Here is a 13,840-nt window from a genome sequence, read left to right as displayed (position 1 = left end):
CGTCCCGTGCTAAGACAGGTTCTCTGCTTTCTTTCACTCCTTCAGGATCCCTCCACGTAGGTGCTGCCATGACCTTCGTTTCTCAGATGAGGAAACTGAGGTTCAGAGAGGTCTTGGGACTTGCTAAAGACTTCACAGCCAGCGGGGGCCAGAGCTGGGTCTGGAGCTCAAATGGCCTCTTCCCAGGCTGGCCTCTGAGTGAAGCCATGGACATAAAGCAAGTTGGAGGCTGGGAAGAGGGACCCTGGGCTCCCCTGGCCACTCCTGCGTGACCTCTGTTCCTCCCAGCCCTCTGGGAAGTGGCTGAGGGGTCCGGGGAGAGGTGGGATGGGTGCTGAGCCCGAGGGAGGCGCAGGGCCCAGGCCAGGAAGGCAGGGAGGAGAGGGGAACGGAACACCCGCTCCTCCCTGGAGCAGCTGAGGGCAGAGATAAAGGCCTGGGGAGACTAGCAGGGCCAAGATGGGGAGGAAGGGAAGAGGCCGCGGGCGGAAGGAACAGCTGCACAGGGAGGAAGAGTCCCCAGTCCCGAGGGAGAGGCCGGGGTGGGCTGGGGTGGGCTGGGGCTCTGTGTCCCAGGCCCCAGCCTCCGCAGCTTCAGCAGGTGGCAGGACCCTGCACTGGGCAGGGGCCTTCCCTCGTCCACGCAGGGGCCACTGCGCCGAGCCAGGCTTCTGATCCTCGGGGTCCAGCGGAATGACCAGGTGAGCCACAGCACGGTGTCGGACACTCACTCATCCATTCATCCAACACAATCCGTGGCGAGCTCTCAACTTGCCATTTGGGTGCCCAACAGGAAACGAAGTCCCTTGAAGAGGGCCTAACTCCTTCTCCAAGGAGCCTGCAGTCTCATGGGAGAGGTGGACAAACACTGGAAAGTGAATCAACGTTCTGTGTCACTCAGGGTTGGAAAGCTGGGCAGGGGATGTGACTGGCTGGAGCGGTGCTGGTTTTGAAGATGGCCAGCGAGGGTCTATCTGAGAAGGTGACATTGGAGCAGAGATCTAGTAAGAGGTGAGGTGGCAGCTATGTGAGCCTGGGGGAAGAGGGTTTCTGGCAGAGGAAACAGCAAGTGCAAAGGCCCTGCGGCATAAATAGGCCTGACAGGGAGTAGGGAGAGGGCAGAGTGGGGAGGCCAGTGCAGCTGGTGGCTGGTGAGAGGAAGGTAATGAAGAGGAGAGCAGATGGGATGGGGGTCAGAGGAGCCGATTCTGTGGGGTCTCAAAGTCTACTGCAGGGACTTCAGCTGTTTCTCACCAGCCACCGACATCAGAGGCTTTTGAGCAGAGGAATGTGTGAGAGAGACTGGGTCTTATCAGGATCACTCTAATTCCCTGGCTGCCTCTGGAGAATGGGACTGGCCAGGGCGGCAGCGGGGAGCCCAGCAGAAAAGCTGGTGCAGCTGGCCAGTGGGGGCGGCAGCTTGGTCAACAATCTGGGGTGTTAAATTCCAGCAGAAACAAAAACACTTCTATATCGCCTGCTTGCAATGGGTCGGCATTATTTTAAGAACTTGATATTTAATATTCTTTTAATCCTCAATACAGCTTTTAGGTAGACTTAAAAATTGTGTATCTATGTCTATTTGTATCCCACCGTCTTTTAAAAATTGAGGTGAAATTCACGTCCCACAAATCAACCCTTTTATAGTGTAAGATTCAGTGGCATTTAATAAATCCTCAAGACTGGGGAGCCACCTCTCCATCTAGCTCCAAAACCTTTCCTCACCCCCAAAGAAAACTCCGTATCCGTTAAGGGTAGATACATAGTATTTTTATCTGCATTTTACAGATGAATAAGCAGAGGCAAGGCCAAGAAGTCACATGCCCCAGGTCACACAGCCAGGAAATGGAACAAGCCAGCCATGGGGGCTGGCAGGGACATGTGGACAAGTTGTCAAGGATGGGTTTGAGCCCCTTTTGGGACCCCCAGATAGCTCCGCGGAGCTGCCTTCTAGGGAGGGGAGGTCTGCATCGCTTGCTGGGTTCCTGTTTTATGTAAGGGTGTGGGACACTCGAGGCCAGAGAAAAGAAACCATCAAGAGGGCTGCGTTGCGGGACAGGCATGGTGGTGTGCAGGTGCATACCTGGAATCCCAGCAATGTGGGAGGCTGAGGCAAGTTCGGGGCAACTTAGCAAGACCCTGTCTCAAAATAAAAAAATAAAATAAAAAGGGCTGGGGATGTGGCTCAGTGATAAACTGCCCTTGGATTCAATTCCTGGTCCCAACCTGGGGGGCAGGGGAGAAGGCTGCACTATGACCCCAGCATCTTCCTCCAGGGTGGCATGGGGTAGGGATGGGGGTCTGGAACCAGGCTGTTGGACCCAGTTCCTTTCTCCCACCTGCTGGCTGCACTATCCTGGGCTAGACCTCCCTTCTCCCACCTTTTCCCTTTTCTGTCAGGTTGAAATAAGAAGTACACCCTCCTCATTGGATGTTGGGAGAATGTGCGTTACCTGTGCGTAAAGCTGAGCGGGGCCGTGGAGGAGCTCGCCTTCCCCTTGCAGCTCCCCTCCCACCCCTGGAGAAAAATTAACCAGATAGTTAAATGCAACCTTGGTGTTGGGCCTCACAAGTCAGCTGGGATGAGGTATGTACGCTCTGGCACCAGAAAGAAGGCAGTCATAGGATTCTCAAGTTGGAAAGACAGCGCCAGTTTTTAAAGCTCAACTGTGTCAGGATATAGCCAACATCAAATCAAAGGCACCCATTTTTTCCTGTTTTAAGTGTACCTTTTCATAAGGGTTTTATTGGTACCCGGGACTGAACCCAGGGGCACTTAACCACTCAGCACATCCCCAGCCCCCCCCCCCCCCCCCCCGTTATTTATTTGGACAGGATCTCACTAAGTTGCTGAGGCTGACCTTGACCTTGGAGTCCTCCAGTCTCAGCCTCCCAGAGCCCCTGGGATTACAGATGTCACAACTGGAGACCCTTTAGTAGAGGGGCTGGGAAGGCCAAGGACACCCCCTTCTGGCTGAAGTCACAGGCCCCCTAGACGGCAGCTCCAGCCTCAGGCCAGCACCTTCTCCGGATGGGACACCCCTTCTGGCAGATCAGGACCTAGACAGAGTGTCTGGGTGCTCTCACCGGGTCCTCCAAATCCATTTCTGTTTGACTCAACTCGCTGGGTCCCGAGGGCCCAGTTCTCTACCCTGGAGACTGGAGATGGGGCCAGCCCCTGCCCAGGCATCAGTGGAACGTGCGCTCTGGGTGGGAGAGAGGAGGGCGAGGGTGAGGCCGGAGGAACGTGTGAGGCTGTGCGTGCGTGTGGAGCGGAGTTCCCTGCGCTCAGCCAGGCATCTGGACTAATGGTCCATTTCCCCTGGTCCACGGGCCTCCGCCGGGCCCCCAGCTGCCCCGATGGGCCAGGTCAGCCCCCACAACAGGAGCCCCCAGCCGCTCCCCATTCGGCTTTCCTTGTATTGTGCGCAGCCTGGTTCCTCGAGGAAATGGGGCGGCTGCTGGGTGCGGGGGCGGCCGCCAGCAGCCCCACCCCCTTCCCCCCATTGTCACTCCTGGCTGCGGCCCCTGGCCCCTGCTGTCCACTCTAAAAATAGTCCTGTTCACAGGGAGCCAGCCCCACCCCTGAGCACTGGGCGTGGGGTTGGGGTTGCCAGGACAGAACTGCCCTGGGGACCAAGGTGTCCCCTCCAAGTGACCAGGGTCAAAGTGTGTGAGGGCTGTGTGACCATAGGCCTCGATATTTTCCTCCTGGAGCTCAACTTCCTCAGCTGTGAAATGGTGACAAGGCTACCTAGCTGCGGAGGGCTCTGTTATTGTCCTGCTGGTGGTGGGTGCTGCCTGAGCACCCCAAGAACCAAGCAGAGGGTGTAACATAACTTTACCTTCCTCCTAACTAGGGTGGGTGCCCAGGATCTCTAGTTCCCTCGCAGGGGAGCTGGAGGGGCCCCTTTGCAGATCTGCTGGGACAGGTACCTGTTCCCCATCCTCAGATCTGCAAGCTCTCCTGTGGATTATGAGGCCAGGTTGGGGCCCGAACCCATGTCTCCGGCCTCTGAGGGCTGTGTTTTTTCCGCTTCAAGGGGCTGCCACCATCTGATGACTCCAAGGACTTCCTGGCTGGGGTAACCCTGCCTTTCAGTCCACAAACACATGATTCATCACAAAGGAAGATGCAGGGCAGTAGGTGTTGGGGGCTGGGCAGGGCCCCTGCAGCCTTTGCAGATGACCAGCTGGTCTCAGATGGCGGGAGGTCGTGGGGTTGGGCCTTGGGAAGGAGCTTGCCCTGGGACCTGTCTGTCTCCCAGCCTCTTTTTCTCTCTCTTCCTTTGTTCTTTTAAACTCTGACCCTATTACACACTTGAATTCTTTTTATCAAAATCTTGAACATGTAGAATTTCTTTTCTGTGGTCACAGTTGCAGTTTTACATGTGTCCGGGTGATTCTCTGTGTTCCCCACCAATCGTGGGTTCTAGAGCGGATGAAGACTAGCATTTTTATTAATTCCTGTTTCCCCCCAACAAGGACTAACAAATGTATTTTCCCACACAAATCTTAAGAACCTGCAAGTTTGTCTCTACCGCTTATATTTTTTTGGGGGGGGCTTGTGGGGACCCTTGTCATCGAGATTTGCTGTCAATCTTGTTCATGGGACTTTGGTTTTGCTACCTTATTGCTTTGCACGTTCTTACATGGGGACTTGGAAAGATACAAAACCTGTTTTATACCACAGTCCCTGCCGTGCTCCCCAGAACCTCATGAAAAACGTCAGCACTCAGACGTCCAGTGATGGTTCTCCTTGGAGCCCAGAGATGACCTTGGTGCCAGTTTGGGGCTCCTTGATGTATTTCATGTGTATCTAGCAAACTCAGGACCCAGCCCCGTTCTTACACAAAGAACAGTTGGCCATACACGCTGCTTTGCTTCTTGCTTTTTGTATTGCGTTAACAGAGTGCGTGACTATTTTCCAGATTAATGTACCTAGTACTTTCCCATTTAAAAATAAAAATGGCTGTTCGTAAAGTGGGATGTTTAAATTTTTTTCCTGGGAACTTCTCTGCCACCTGGTGAAAGGATGGACTCCTTATCATCACAGTATTTTAAATGCATAAAATACAGTTCATACCATTCTGAAGGAAGCCAATAATGTTGAAATGCTATTACTACAATATTGTTTTTATTTTACTTTACTTTTTGGTGCTAGGGAGGGAATCCAGGGCCTTCCACCTGTTAAGCACGTGCTCTCCACTGAGCTACATTCGCAGCCCTGATTGTTGTAATATTAACTGGGGTGTGCTACGCGGTGATACGTGAGCTTCTTCATTTTTTTTTTCCTCCAGTATTGAGGGTTGAACCTGCAGGTGCTTTCCCATGGAGTCACATCCCCAGCCCTTTTTATGTTTCACTTTAAGACAGGGTCTTGCTAAGTTGCCCAGGCTGCCCTTGAACTTGCAATCCTCCTGCCTCAGCCTCCCTACTCTCTGGGATTCCAGGTGAGCCTTTGGCTACAGGAGCCTCTTAATCAGCATATAGAAAGGAAGAGGTCCTCAGCAGTAGGATGTGGAGGGTCTCCCACCCCTGGGTTGTGGAACTAAAGTATCTTGGCTTCTGACAGAACCACTGCCAACCCTGTCGTGACTCATGTGGTTCACATTCATATTGAAGGAAGTGCTAAATTTCAGTGAGAAGTTAGTGAATATAAAGTTTTTACCAGGCATGTGGCACACATCTGTGATCCCAACAAGTAAGGAGGCTGAGACAGGAGGATCACAAGTTCGAGGCTATCCTCAGCCACTTAGTGAGACCCTGTCTCAAAATTAAAAAATTTAAAAAGGACTGGGAATGTGGTTCAGCGGTTAAGCACCCCTGGGCTCAATCCCCGGTACCAAGAAAGTAAAATTAAATAAAAACAAAGTTATTATTTTTCTCCCCTTCCAACTTCATAGAGTCCCTGAGTTCAAGAACCCATGCTGAAAAATGTGTCAGTCCCTCCCTCTCTTTTATTGATATATTTCTTTAGGGAGATACTGGGATTGAACCCAGGGGTGCTTAACCACTGAGTCACATCCCCAGTCCTTTTTATTTAGAGACACGGTCTCGCTGAGTTGCTTAGGGCCTCACTAAGTTGCTGAGGCTGGCTCTGAACTTACAATCCTCCTGCCTCAGCCTCCTGAGGCGCTGGGATGACAGGCATGCACTGTCCCTCTCTGAATTCAACCCGTCTGTCGTGGAGAAGTCTCAGCATTTCCCCCAGTCTTATCTTGGTGCAGAGCTGGGGAAGCCTGACAGTGGACTTGGATCATCCTGCCCTGCGGGTGGCAGAGCCTCGTGCCCACTCCCGGCTGGGTTATTCCCCGGCTCTCCCGACCAGCCCAGTGGCAGGGAGCTCAGCTCACTGGCCAGCCAGGAGCAGGTTGGCAGCTGGTGTCCTGTCCCAGGAGTGACCCTGCCCCGCCCTGGTTGCACAGCTGTGGATGTGACAGGACCTTTGGCTCCGGTTCACCCCGGCACATTCCTGGCCCAGCCACTGTTTTTTTTTTTTTTTTTTTTTGATGACTTTTTCTCCCACACCCCTCCCACCCCTTTTCCTCAAAAATGCTGTGTCTTTCCCCAGAGGGTTCCTCTGGGCGGCGGCTCCGGGGAGGGAAATGTGGCCTGGATTTCCTGGAACACATGGAGCTGGAGTCCCGTGACGGGAGGAGGGAAGCCACCAGCAGCCAGGGACCCCCTCCCAACATCGCTGGGCCTCGCTGGAGAAGGGGACATGTCCCCACGTTCCCATTCCACCGGGCCCTCTGCTTGCAGGCTAGTGACTGCGCCCCTGGAGAATCTCAGCTCCGGAGCCCTCTGAGCTCTCGAAAGTTGAGAGCCGTGAACAGGGTTTGCTAAGGCTGGTGGGACGGTCCAGCGAGGCCATGAGGGTGCATGGCCCTTCCCAGACCGGGGGCAGCTGGGGATGCCTGTTTTGGGTCGCCTTGGGGACAGGACTAAAAACTTTCTTCCTTCCTTCATTCATGCGACAAATATTTGTTGGATCACGATATTGTGCCCCCAGGAGTTCACAGACGCAAACACACAAACCCCTTCCCCATGGGCAGTACTCCAAGGAAAGAGAAACCAGGGGCAGGGTAATGGTCCTGAGGTGCTAGGGAGGCCTCTGGGCGGTGACAGAGGGAGCAGTCCAAGGTGGGGAAAGGGCTGGGTGCAGTGGTGCAGGCCAGTAATCCCAGCAGCTCAGGAGGCTGAGGCAGGAGGATTGAGAGTTCAAAGCCAGCCTCAGCAACTCAGCAAGACCCTAAGCAACTCAGTGAGACCCTATCTCTAAAAAAAGTACAAAATAGGGCTGTGGATATGGCTCAGTGGTTGAGTGTCCCTGAGTTTAATCCCTAGTTGGCCCCCCCAAAAAAGAAAGGCGGGGGAAGGAAAGGGCTGGGGGCTCTGGGGCCACACAGGGGCTCTGGCTCCATTGATGGGAAGCCCAAGGGCTCTTGAGCCAGCACTGATACAGCTATAACACAACCCGCTGTGGTGGGGGGGAGACCCACGGGTGGTGGACCTGTGGAGCAGGGCTCTGAGGTCAGCTTGGCACCTGGATGCTGCTCCTCCCCAGGTCTATAGATGGGATGTGAGGCCTTGTGTCTTTGAGCCTCCGTTTCCCCCTTGGTCAAGTGAGCTCAGAGCTGGACTTGGTGAATCACACCTGATGTTTCAGTGACTCAGAAGGCCAAGGCAGGAGGATCACAAGCAACTTGGCCAGACTCTGTCTCAAAAAATAAAATTGTGGGGGATGTAGCTGAGTGGTCGAGTACTCCTCAGTGCAATCTCTAGTACCAGATAAATAAATAGTAAGGGTGCTCGTGGCACTCTGGTGATTGGTAGGAAGGGCACGGCCACAGCCCTCCATGAGTGGGAGTTGCTCTTGCTTTTCTTTTTGGTACTGGGGATTGAACCTAGAGACACTTAACCACTGAGCCACATGCCCAGCCCTTTTTATTTATTTATTTTTGAGACAGGGTCTCATTAAGATGTTTAGGGCCTCGCCAAGTTGCTGAGGCTGGCTTTGCAACTCTAGATCTTCCTGCCTCAGCCTCCTAACCTGCTGGGGTGACAGGTGTGCGCTGCACTGAGCCCAGCTGGGAGCCACTCTCTCTAGACCCTCCTAGGAGTGGAGCCACTTTCTGGGGCAGAGTCAAAAGCTAGTCTTCAGCCCACATTAGGCCAGTGGCTGTGTAGATTTGCATGACATCAGGGGCCAGATCTGCAGTGGAGCTATCCCTGAATTGTCTGCAGCCCTCTTTCCTTTCTGGGCCCATAGATCGATTTTAGGGAACCCCTTGGGCGAGAGAAGGGACAGGGTAGAAAGAGACCAGGGTGTTGAGTTTCTCTGAGGTCTCAAAATGCCCTGCCAATCACCCTGCCTTCCCCAGAGGTGGCTGGGGACCACCCAGTTTGGAGCTGGTTCTCCTTTTCTCTTTCCCCTGAACGAAGCCTCAGTTTCCCCATCTGTCAGGTGGGCAAGCAGGCCCTCACCCTGCTGGACAGAGAGGTTTGTCATGCAGAATATGCTCGGACAGGACCCTGCCCTCCCGAAGGAGGGCCCCGCCTGCCCAGGCACTGGGCTAAGAGCCTCCAAGTATTAGCTGACAGCAGGTGCCATCCGGCCACTCCACTGGACTGAACAGTGGTGGCTTTCCTTTGCCTCCAGTTAAAGAACAGTCTTCTGCAGGGGTGGATGGGTGTGGCAGTGAGGTCTGGCTCTGCCCACCTCACAAGCCAGACAGCGTCCCTGCTCTCTGTGTCCTTAAGAACAGGCCTCCTGGACCCACCTCAGTACCCCCAACTTCGTTCCTGGCTCAGGGCAATTACACGGCTCCTGGGACACTTTCCCCTTGGCCGAGGAATCTCTCTGCTCAGCTCCATCAAAGTCCTCTTGCCAGTAGACGCCCACCCTGACCTGCAGACTGGGTTGGGTCTCATGCTACACATCCCCTCTCTGCTGCCACCTCCTCTCCTGATGACACCTGTCACTTGTGATTTCACTTGGTGTCTCACTGCCACGACCAGGTTGCTGACTCCCTCCACGTCAGGACTGTGTGTCCCATGAGGGCAGAGATGTTTTCTCCCTCACAGCTGTATCCCCAACATCCAGGGCAGTGCCTGCACCTAGTACGTGCTCAATAAATGCTTTTGGGTGAATGGAAGAATGACGTCCTCTTGACAACCTGAGGATCCTCCTTTACAGATGAGGAACGGAAGGCACAGAGAAGGCAGGTGACCTGTCTCCAGGTCACACAGTCACAGTCAGAACCAGAGGGTCTCTGCTGGGGGTGTCTCCCTGTAAGCTGGGCCCAGAGGGTGGGCAGTTGGGGTTATCTGGGGAGGAGCTAGGACCATCTGGACGGAGCCCCACCCATCCGTGTTTTCTCCACGCGGATGGCGATTTGTGGCTGTTTTCCTCAAGGGCGACTCAGGTGACCTTCAGGTTGGGGCCCGCTGGGTCCCTAGGGCCTGCTGGGCGGAGGGCCCAGTCTGGCGGGGCTGCCTTCCTCGCCCCTTTGCCCACCCGCTGGCTTCACGCACAGATTACAACTTCCCCTCCTCGGCTGTCTTACGCAGGCCACCTCCGGCTCGCCATTGTCTCATTGTTTGCCGAGGGAAGCGCCAGGAGGAAATTAACCCGCTGCTCACCCCAGCAGCGAGTTTCACCCCCAGTCCCCGCTGGGAACGCCTGGGGGCGGGGCGGGGCTGGGGGCGGCGGCCACCGGGCAGGGGCACGGCCAGGGGGGCTGCCTGCTCCGAGGGCCTGGCCTGCACGTGGGGGAACTGGAGATTCCATGGGAGGGGGACAGGGATCTTGTCCTTAGGGACCCTGAGCAGGAGATTCCCAGTCAAATGCCTCAGGGCCAGGCAGGTGACAGAAATCTGAATACGTGCAAGCAACAGGGAGTGGTGGGGCATATGGCAAAGTGTGGCTACATAGATCTTCCAAAGGCCTTTAGATTCAGATTTTATTTCAATATGGTGTTATTCTTGTTTCTTTCTTTTTTTTTTTTTTCTTCTTTTTTCTCCCCAGTATTGGGGACTGAGCCCAGGGCCTTGTCTCTGCTAGGTAAGCACTCTACCACGGAGCTGTATCCGCAGCCCTTTTAATTTTCTTTAATTAATTACTGGAGATTGAACCCAGGGGTGTTCTACCACTGAGTGACATCATCAGCCATTTTTATTTTATTTTATTTTTAAAGTTTTGGGACAAGGTCTCACTAAATTGCTTAGGGCATCACTGAGTTGCTGAGGCTGGCCTTGAACTTGGGATCCTCCTGTCCACCCAGACAGCTCAACATGGTGCTATTCAAACATCCTGAATCCCCCAGACTGATGCAGCCTATAGACGCCCCGGTCCAGAGCTTTTCTGGAGGGAAATCAGATCAGTCCACCTCTGATTAGCTGTACCCACGTGGGCAGTTCCCAGGTCACACTGCATTTCAGTTCAAGTGCTCAGCTGTCATTCTGCTTCCCTGGAGCCTTGGGAACTCTCTCAGCCAGGACCTGGGACGAGCAAGATCCCAGGAAGACCGTTGATCACTGGCAGATGGGAGTTTCTGGGTCCGAGCCCTCCTCCTTAAACATCCGAGCTTCAGTCCTCTTGGCAGTGAGATGGCACCAGCTGCCGGTTTTGGAAACTGGCTCAGCAACTCCCCTTTTGTTAATGGGCTTCCTCTCGCTGTCTTGCTCTCCCAGGTCTCTCTGGCTTCTTGGGCTACAGGCTCCAAATCCTAGACTCAGGCTCTGCTTTCAGAAGAACCCAGAACAGAGTCAGGTCCCACTGTTCTGAGTACAGTTTATGAATCTAACCTTATGTGAGTCTAAGATTTAGAGACTTTAATTCTATGATTACAAATTTTCATAAGTTAAACTCATCTCTGATTCTAGATGGATGTTGCTCTAAAGGTGGTCAAAATACCCCCACTGACCACACACACAGGAAATATAACACTCTGTTCTCTATAACTGATTTTTTTTTTTTTTTGGTACCAGGGATTGAACCCAGGAGCATTTAACCATAGAGCCACATCCCCACCCATTTTATATTTTATTTAGAGACAGGGTTGCACTGAATTGCTTAGGACCTCACTAAATTGCTAAGGCTGGCTTTGAACTCTAGATCCTCCTGCCTCAGCCTCCCAAATCACTGGGATTACAGGCGTGTGCCATTGTGCCTGGCTATAACTGAATTTTGATTTTCTAGAGCTTCTATATTTTTTTAACCTGATGCCAGAAAATGCAAAATGCAATAAAATCTAGACAAAACCAGTTATTTCTAATTTGAACTAGATCGAGTACTCAGTCCTCTCCTTCCTTGTATTTCTGGGTTGACTTAAGTCCTAGATGGATAGAGGTAGCTTGTCATTATTGAGAAGAGGGTCATCTGTGACTCGAATTTCTCAAGATATTCCAGCACCTCTGGTCTCCAACATGCCTCTGCCCTGTTGGCATTCATTGGGGAAAGCCCTGCCCCTGCTGATATTTTGACCTTGTTCCTCTTGGGCCATAATAAATCACAGTCCCTTAATTTTCAGTCATCTGGTAAAATATTTCATCATCTTTGGTATCTCTTGGAGCTCTGGTATACAAAATTGTGATTCCATCATATATATTTTTGCTGAGCAACTACTGTGTACTGGCATTGTGCCAAACACACAGATAAAAAAGCAGATGTGGTCTAATTGCTCATGTCATGTATGAGCCACATGATGTGTATATATTTATAACAAACATATTGCGATGCCTGCTATGAAGGAAGCAAATCGAGTGGGCACAGAAAGTTTCAGTCGTTATCATTCAAGTCAAGTTCAAGGTCAGGGGAAACCTCTAAAAGGTTTAGCAGGTGATGCTTACAGCTGTATAACATTTTGTAGCCTTGGAAACATCTCCTGCATGTCTTTGTAAACTTCTTCTTTCCCCTGTTTGTTAATGGCTACCCTCTGTCACCTTGGGAAGGGGACAATAAGGCAGAAATGGAAGAAATTCCTTTTGATTCCCAAAGGCCACGGCTTTTGGTTTATCAGAGCAATGGAAGTTTAGTCACAGCCCTGAGTAATTTGAGGGCATACAATTTATGCCATACATAGATTGAGAGAGATAGATGAGTCAAAATTGGTTTCTGTCTGTAGGAAACAAGATTATCTGCGTGGCGGGAGAAGGGAAGTATAGCAGAGATGCTTGTCTGATATGCAATCTATCTGACTTCCCTTCTAACCCTGCAGAGGGCCACGTAGCAGAAGACTGCACATTTTGCTGGGTGTGGTGGTGCATGCTTATAATCCCATCAACTTGGGAGGCTGAGACAGGAGGATCACAAGTTAGAGGCCAACCTCTGCAACTTAGCGAGACCCTGTCTCATATAAACACACAGAAATTATTATTGTCCATTTTGAAGACTCCCTGGCAGTTAGGTGTGGCCACACGTCCAGGTTTCCACAAAGGAGATGGCTACCAAATGGTGTATGCAACTTCTGGGTCATGCATTGAAAGAAACAAAGGGGCATCTACCCAATTCCCTTTCTGCCAGGTGGCATTTGACATGGTGTCAGGAGCTGGAGCAGCCACCCTGGGCCACAAGATGGGAGGGTATGAACGTTAAGAATGCCAGACAGCACCGTGGAAGGGGTTAGGCTCTTGAACACCCGGGACCCTGTGGGGACAAGTGCAGGGAGTACTGCATACATGGGCGTCTGAGTGGCAAACCACTCCCTCGTGCTAGGCGTGTGAGCGGCAAACCCCACAGGCACAGCCCTGGGTGTGAGGCTATATTGCAGTCCCTGTGCTTCCTCCACGGCCCACTCCTCAATTGGTCGCTGCAAGGACAGTTAGCAGACATTGCACTGGTGGCTGCCTGTAATCTTCTTGGCTACTGCCTGAGTATGTATACACACATAGTAACTGCACAATAAAATCAGACCTGCTTCCTGCTTGTCTCCGGAGGTCCTGATTAGCGACTCCGTAGCCACACTCTCCTGTACCCTGTTCCGTGGACCATCTCGCTGGACGAGAGCGAGCCCACGCAGGACCCATCCCGGCCTGCACTCCTTACCCTCTGCTGGCTAGTGAGAGGGAAAGCAATGGCTGAGTTCACATCCCAAGTAATACAGAGGTCAGGTACAGGAAACAGGAGCGTGGAGACATTGGTGTGACCTTGAAAAAACAATGGAAACCTGTGTGGTCTGGCGGGATCCAAGTGCAGGACCCAGGGCCTCATTCCAGCCTGATGCCTGCGTGGGTGTGCAGGATCCTTTCTGTACCCTGAAGAGGTGGGGCAGGAAGTGACCCAAAGGAGAAGAAGTGAAAGAAGACACCCAGAATTGACCAAGATTGAGCTTCTGACACCTGTTGGAAGGGAGGCTTTTTATCTTGGGGACAGGCTGAGCATCGTACCTGCTTCACTTTTTATTAGGATTATATTATTATTCCTGGAGCCTGGCCCCGGAGCCTACGTAGGGGCTGAGTTTTATCATCAATTTTTGCTGAGCATAAAAACCCAGGCTCAGGTCCCAGCCCCGCCCCCAACTTGCTGGGTGGCCTTGAGGCGTTACAGCCCTTCTCAGAGCCCTGGGGATCTTACGTGGAGGGGTGGAACTGCAGCAGGTTCAAGGCTGCTCTTTCGCAGGTCCTTGGTTCTCGCACTGAGGCAGCGGAGGGCCAGGGAGAGTGCCCTAAAAGTGTCTCTAGTCCACGCCGTGGTGGGGGGACCGGCCACAACCCCGTGGGCAGACACACGCACCTACACACAGACAAACGTGGTTCATCAAAATCAAAGGAGCCAAGAGGAAATGCAACGCAGAGGTTTGGGGACACAGACTTTGGAGTTGAACAGACCATAGTG

General features: G+C 52.7%; 1 long non-coding RNA gene across 2 annotated transcripts; it reads left to right on the top strand.

Moving 5' to 3' along the window:
- The first annotated feature begins 472 nt into the window (after nt 1-472).
- On the top strand, nt 473-4,983 carry LOC114100529 (uncharacterized). Of its 2 annotated transcripts, none has more exons than XR_003584083.2 (4): nt 473-701; nt 794-1,011; nt 2,401-2,587; nt 4,044-4,983. It is a non-coding gene; the product is annotated as an uncharacterized lncRNA (long non-coding RNA). The 2 variants fall into 2 exon arrangements; XR_003584082.2 differs by having other exon boundaries at nt 477-701; nt 902-1,011.
- The last annotated feature ends 8,857 nt before the right edge of the window (nt 4,984-13,840 follow it).

Source organism: Marmota flaviventris, chromosome 2 (genome assembly GCF_047511675.1).
Source record: "Marmota flaviventris isolate mMarFla1 chromosome 2, mMarFla1.hap1, whole genome shotgun sequence".
NCBI classification, from domain to species: Eukaryota; Metazoa; Chordata; class Mammalia; order Rodentia; family Sciuridae; genus Marmota; species Marmota flaviventris.
This window is presented reverse-complemented; position numbering and strand designations above follow the sequence as displayed.